Here is a 7255-nt window from a genome sequence, read left to right on the forward strand (position 1 = left end):
CAGTGATGAATTGGTACATCTATTTACTATATCCACACCAAGTGAAACTCAACAATTCATAAGCCTTTCTATCAAATGTGTAGGTCTAGGTATGATATTCAAAAACCGTTGAAAATCCATTTCAAATCAGGAGATATAAATGAAACTTGGCAATGCTTATTAAGGATAAATTTTGCACATAGGAAAAACTATTATCAATAACAACACAAAAATAATATCACCCTTTCAAAATAGGGTTTGGATCAACAACCATCCAAATAAATGAAAATTTTCTGGGATCAATGATCAAAGTACTCACCCTTTGGCAAAATCAGACATCAAGAGTTTCAACTAAGTTACATGATTGAATTGTACATTTAAATTCTTGTTCTTTAATAACACATGCCCAGATTAAGAGAAGTGCAATATGATGCAAATATGTGACACAACTTAATCATAAATATTGCAAATGATCTCGAACAATGATAAGACGTTAAGTAATTGAATCAAACTACATCTTTGGCGAATCACACATACTTGAAGCAAAATTCTTGTCAAACGAGGGAAATCTAGCTAGAGTATCTCCAAAGAAATGCAATTGTTGAAGCAAAAGTTCACTCATGATCCATTCTTTTGTCTCCCATAAATGAAACCTCTCCACGTACATTTTAAAATTAAGTAAATATGTGATAATAATATATTAAAACACACCTTAAAGTCAATGTTTCTAGATTTAAATAGGATAAATTAACTTCCTGGATATTGGAAGAAAGAGCCTACACAATTAAGATGTTGAAGTGACCATTTGGACTTCCTTCCACATGGATCTGATCATCCCTCAAATCAGACTTATATTGTTTCCTATGTGGTTTTGAATCACTGTAAGAATTGCTAGCCCGTAATATCTAGTGAAGGTCGTGCATGTTAACACATCCATTCAAACTCAGATGGGTGCGATGTGGACACCATGCCAAAATTTATTCAATTGCAGATTGGTTAAGAGTACCATAAGATAAATCCAACTCACAAACCTTCAAAAGTGTTGTTCCCCTATGGAGTGTAAACAATGTTGAATTCTCAAGATATTTGCAAGCTTGAAGGTTGAAAACCTGAAGAATATGCAAGGAAGAAAATGATGTTGTTAAGAGTACCATAAGATAAATCCAACTCACAAACCTTCAAAAGTGTTGTTCCCCTATGGAGTGTAAACAATGCTGAATTCTCAAGATATTTGCAAGCTTGAAGGTTGAAAACCTGAAGAATATGCAAGGAAGCAAATGATGTTAAATTTTGTGATGGAAAGGTACTCAATGATATGTTGGAAAATTGCCAAAAATGTATACAAAAAACCTAGGAGTGTTAACTTTAAGTCTCTAAAGTAACCTTTAATTGGGGACAAGAATCAATTATTGGCTGTAAATTTATCAAGAATTTGTAAGACAAATCTAAAAGTTTCAGATTGGAGAGTCTTTGTAGATCCAACAACCCCTCTAGCCCAATTGAGATGAATGACATCAAAACCAACAACTCAATGAAAGAAATGCAACAACCAATAAATGATCATTAAGCAAGCTAAAATGTCAACAAAATTTATAAGTATATTCATAATTAAAATAGGAGTAATATATGTAGTTAAAGGAGCATGACCATAAATAATTTTTAAGAAAACTTGCAGAAAGAAGCATCAAGTAAGTGTAGTTGTGGACAATGAATATCTTCCTGAGATAGAACACCACATCCTTTCATCTCCAATGATATCATTTGAGGTGCTATAATATCAAGTTTAGTCAAATGGAGAAATATTCCTAGATTAAGTGAGAAAAGCATACCACGCATCATATTAATAGAATATATGAAAAAATTAGATAACAACTTATAGGGGGAAATGAGGCTCTCTCGAGGTGATCACAACCATCTAGACATATTTTTTGTATGTTTGGGCATGCTAGTCGAAGGTTAGTCACTCCAAAACAACCAGTAAGGGAGAGAATGTGCAATGATACACTATTTAAGTTCATATATGATATTCTCTAAAAAAACATATAAAAAATATACTAATCTTAATTAGCAAATTATAAATCATTATAAATTAAAAATATTGCACAGTGTTGAAGAAATTTTGCAGAAGTTTGTATTCCATCAAAATCCCGTTTCCCAAACCAAACTATCTGCAAATTATAGGACCCTACAAAGAATTACTTAAATTAAATGACAAAAATTTACTTGGTAAGAGGTTCATGCACAAAATTGCACCAGATGTTACAAAGGAAACGTTGTAATTCGATAGAATTTGGAGAAACATCATAGATGACAACATATGTGATATGTTACAATTTGAGTGAGATAAATATTGATGTTATTCATTCAGGTCTTAAAATTTGATGTTAAACAACAAATACTTGTTGCAATGTAAGTGGTATGATACATGAACATGTCACATTAGGGATGTGGTGAGCTGAATTATTCGTTAACATCCTTGGATATTGTAATGGTTAGCTCACTAGAATAGATCTTAAAACTACTACTACTACAGAAGTTATTCTCTACTCAGTGATTATGAGAAGCATGACATATATCTCATGAAATGAATATGGAACAACAATTAAAAAGCCATAGAATGCAACCCCATGGAAGCAACATTTACCCTGGAGAAGGCATATGTGGGTAAAATCTCTAACAACATGAAGGATTGTATATTGCCAATTCTTCTCAAAGGCAAAAATAGAACAAGGAAATAGTTGAAGATATATGGGCATATAGAGCGATGACTGAGAATAATCATCTCAATGGGTTTGAATCACTAGTGAAACCTCCATGAGGCTAGTTTGTGAATAATAATGATTTTTTCTATATTTTTTGTCATTTTGTGCGATCTATTTGAGATATTTTATCCTCTGCGAAGCGAGAAACAATGACCATCGGTGCTATATGATGGAAAAATCATCCATATAATGTTATCCACTGATTCTATTGGACAACATGGGCATAAAGAAAATAGGATTTTACTCAGTGTGTTATTGTTACATATAATCATGCTTTGACATATTTTTCACCTTTCGAGGTAACTCTACATGCTACTTTCATAGGTTTTTTTTTAACTATTTAGTATTTAACTTCAATGTTTACTTAGCTTTTATAAGCAGATGCTCCCGTCTTTTAGTGTGGGGTTTAGACCCATATTATGGATGGGTTACCTATCCATCCATGAAATTTTGGACATCTATTCATATTTTGCATTGTATGGAAATGTATTTATTGGATATCAAACAAAAATATTTTAATTAAGTCAAAATATGTGTATATATTTATTTTTTTATATTTTCCAAATTTTCTTCATCAAATTCTAGCGATTTACATTTTTGCCTTACTAATTTTTTCCTGATTTGGAATTTGGTGACTTTTTAGGAACAATGATTCTTTCATGGTAGGTAATAAAAGTAGAGAAAACAATCAATTCTCAGAATATATAGTGTTAAATGAGAACTTCGTTGTTTAAAAAAAAATTTGTATAATTAATTGAAATTTTCCAAAGCATGGAGAAACAAGCACAAACACAATGTCTTTCCATGTTAAAATTAGATACCAAAAAAGCATTAATTGAATGTATTTCTCTAGGCATGAAACTATTTGAATAAAAAACAATTTCATATTTGGCTAAAATGAACTTCTATGTCTTCTTGAAGGAGCTGAAATTGGAATGGGCATTCAACTCTTCCATATTAAATTTTGGATTTAGATAAATTCAACCAAAAAATTAATTATAAGGAGCATGATTCTGCGTAATTTTGAACATCATTGTTTTGATGTTTCTTTCTCATCTTGCTGGAATGAAAAGATGATTATATTCAATATTTAAATTATATAAATTGGATCATTGTTTTGATGTTTCTTTCTTATATTGTTGGAATGAAATGATGATTATATTTAATATTTACATTATATAAATTAGACCCAATGCAATGTTTGGATAAATTTTCACTATAGTATCTTATCATATAGAGTTGAGGCTTGTTTTGCTATCTATTACACAATAAATTGTTGAATGAGTATCATCTCATCAAATTAAACTAAATTTTTATTGATGATCAAAAATCTTATTTTTTTTTTTCTAAGAACTATAGATTCATCATAGAAAAAATTGGTTATAAAACTTCATCAACAAACTGAATTGTAGTTTATTTATAATAACTGCATCAACAATCACCGCCTATGACAACCTTCTAACAATAATATCAAACAAAGGGAAAGAAAAGTATTTAACATATAGTTTAATCATTGGTTCCATTTAAATGTATTTATATAATTTACCTTGACCGTTACATATACCAATTTTATCATTGTGGTTTATTGATTTGTTTTTCTTATATGGGTATTTGATAATATACCCTAGTACTTATTATTAAGTTCTTAAAAGGAAATCATAACAGTACACATGCTACCACTTATTTTTATTGATATAAATGTATTTTACATGTGTGTCTTATGATGGGCTATTCTATCAAGTTATTTTGCTTACGACTTTATTTCTACGTCCCTCTCTAATACCATGGTTGTAAAAATCATATAACTTTTGTTATTTTTTAATTTTTTTTTGTTTATATTCCTCCATGGTGCTACATATTATTGACCCTCCATAGATTTTAATAGTTTGTTTTTATATTTTTTACAATTGATTTTTGTGGAATTCTCCGGAGACTTAATTAAATGGTTTTCCACATAACCTTTAGGCTCTATCTGTGCCACCATTCATTCGTTTTTCCATTGACAAATGTGTTTTGTAGAGTTATTCTCGAATGTGTATGAAAATAAACCACTTTAGATTGTGGATGAAAAACATCCTTAACAGTAAAAATGGATGTAAAATAGTGTGGATCTGTAGCAAATGATAAAACCAAAACCTGCCAAAGTCTTGATCTATGCAACAGAAATAGTTAAATAGAAAAATGGAATAGTAAAATAAGCGTAAATAACTCTAAGAATCCAATGGAAACTAGATATAAAGAATATGTTTTATTATATGACACTGTTATACAGAATTTATACCTACAAATAAGTACATCTTCCCTAAGTGGGTAGTTACACTTAGAACAATAGAAGGAAAGTGGTTTAACCTTTTCCTACAATGGATAGATGAGATGAAGGAAATTACTTGTGATCTTTTGCTTCCTATGATCTCCTCTAAATTGCTCTCATCGCTCCTGCTCAAACTGAATTCACTCAATTGGTACCTACCAACATAAATGGAAAATGAAAATGATCAAAGCATATGATCTATCTACTATAAACAAATGGAATCAACAACATTTGAACATATATTCATCATAGATATAAACCAGAATATGGTAAAAGGAACAAACAACTTTATTTATTGATAGAAGGAGGAGTTACATCCAATGTGGTTCATTCCCGTGTCACTCATCCATCTTAGTCCAAACCCTCATCACACCAATAGCACATCAATCCAGCAGCATAACATTAGTTGACAATGATTTCAAGTCTCAAACCAATACTATTTCACTACAATATCCAAATTCCAACCCCTTATCACTATGATGAGTGGTAAATTTATAGGGAAATGCAAGTGGTTTTGTCATAAATTGGGCATTGAATGGTTTTCCAAAATTGGAGTTAGTTTCCATGGAGAAGGGATGAGAGGATAGAAGGCTAATTGATCCATAGCCTATCCAAAGTTGAGCTCATAGGATGAGATAAGAGCTGGGAATCCTTCTAGAATGCTCTATAATTAAGGAATATTCCTAGAATCCTATGCCAATTTCGCTCATTCTAGCCTAGCATAGGTCAAAGTGGGCCTAAGTGCACTGCAGTGCAGGTTTGAATGGGCCTACCTTCTTTGCAATGCAGTTACCCCTGACCAAGGTTGTGCTGGTGTCCCAAGGAGGCATTTCAGTAGGGTTTCAAGCTAGGAAACTTTCATGGATGAAAGCATTCAATTTGTTAATTTGTCTAGGGCATGTAACAACTGAATTAGGGTTTGATGAGCCCTAATTGTACTAATCTGATTATTGGGAGTGATGTACCCAAATAGACCTGTAACAACTGCCCCCTAAAGCATGAAGTCAAAAATGATAATGTCGAGTGATACATTTTATGATGTGATGAGGGGGATCTGAAGCGAACATGACTTGCATCAATTACAATACATAATATCATGATATCATTGAATTTTTCATGAATTGCTTAGGGAAGGCATACCCATACTCAGCATATAAACTTTTCATTAGATGTAAATAAATCAGATAGTTGTCTACAGATATAGACCCATGATAGGATGACCATATGTGTAAAGCCATCATATAGATAATTTAGTACTCTCTTGAAATCATAGCCTGGATGGATGAAAGTAGATCTGGGGTCTTCTATCTCATCCAATCATTCGCTCAAGTACAAGCATAACCATGTGAAAATGTGATCTGAAGTCGAACATGGGAAGACACCATTTGATTACCAGCCAATGATGTAAGCCATTAATAGATGCGAGAGAAATCACCGATAACGATAATGATTCTCAAGGTACTACAATAGATTTTGCATGGTGTGAAAAGATGTTTTGATGTTGAACACCATACAAATTCTTTCTATCGAAGGCATGTGATGTCAACATATCGCCAAATGTGAGAAACTTGCCATTGATGTATGCAAGCCCCAAGGTACTGGAAGGGTGTTTCTAAGTCAACTTCCTGGATAATGTGCTAGTGTTGACAAGAAGCGACTCATCGCAGGAGGGCCTTGATGTATCCCCCATCAATAACACAAAATGAGTGTAATGATTTTCAAGATAGAATGTGACTGACGACAAAATGTTCAGGAATGGTGGTCATGAAAATGAAGGTTTATGAGTATTTTAAAGGATGAAATTTACTGAGTGACTTTTCTTGAACATGTCGGCGACATTGAATGAATTGGTAGCATTGACCCAAAACCAAAGTGATGGATGGTGTGATAGACTATAGGTATTATAACCATCAAGAAGATAACCCAACCCAAATAGTCACAGAGATGAAGTGAAAGTGTCATGTTCGAGAGCGACTTGCTACCATAAAGTGATTTATTCCTTTTCCCATTTTCCCGATTCATTGCTGACCAATACCTCTTTATTTTTTTTTAACAAGCTTGAGGAGGGTAACATATACTTAATGTATAATTCCACCCTTCGAGTGAATCCATCACTATGTGATGTTTTAACGGGTCTAGCAAAGGTGAAACTCGATCTTGTCATGATGGATAAGTTTGTCACTATTTGATGTTTTAACGAGTT

At 32.3% G+C, this 7255-nt stretch overlaps 1 pseudogene; it reads right to left on the reverse strand.

The window, feature by feature from the left end:
• Positions 1–310: 310 nt before the first annotated feature.
• Positions 311–1494, reverse strand: LOC149235099 (F-box/LRR-repeat protein 15-like; annotated as a pseudogene).
• Between the last annotated feature and the right edge of the window lie 5761 nt (positions 1495–7255).

Source organism: Pinus tabuliformis, chromosome 8, assembly GCF_031772625.1.
Source record: "Pinus tabuliformis cultivar Carrire ecotype Pingquan chromosome 8, CPIR1, whole genome shotgun sequence".
Lineage (NCBI taxonomy): Eukaryota > Viridiplantae > Streptophyta > Pinopsida > Pinales > Pinaceae > Pinus > Pinus tabuliformis.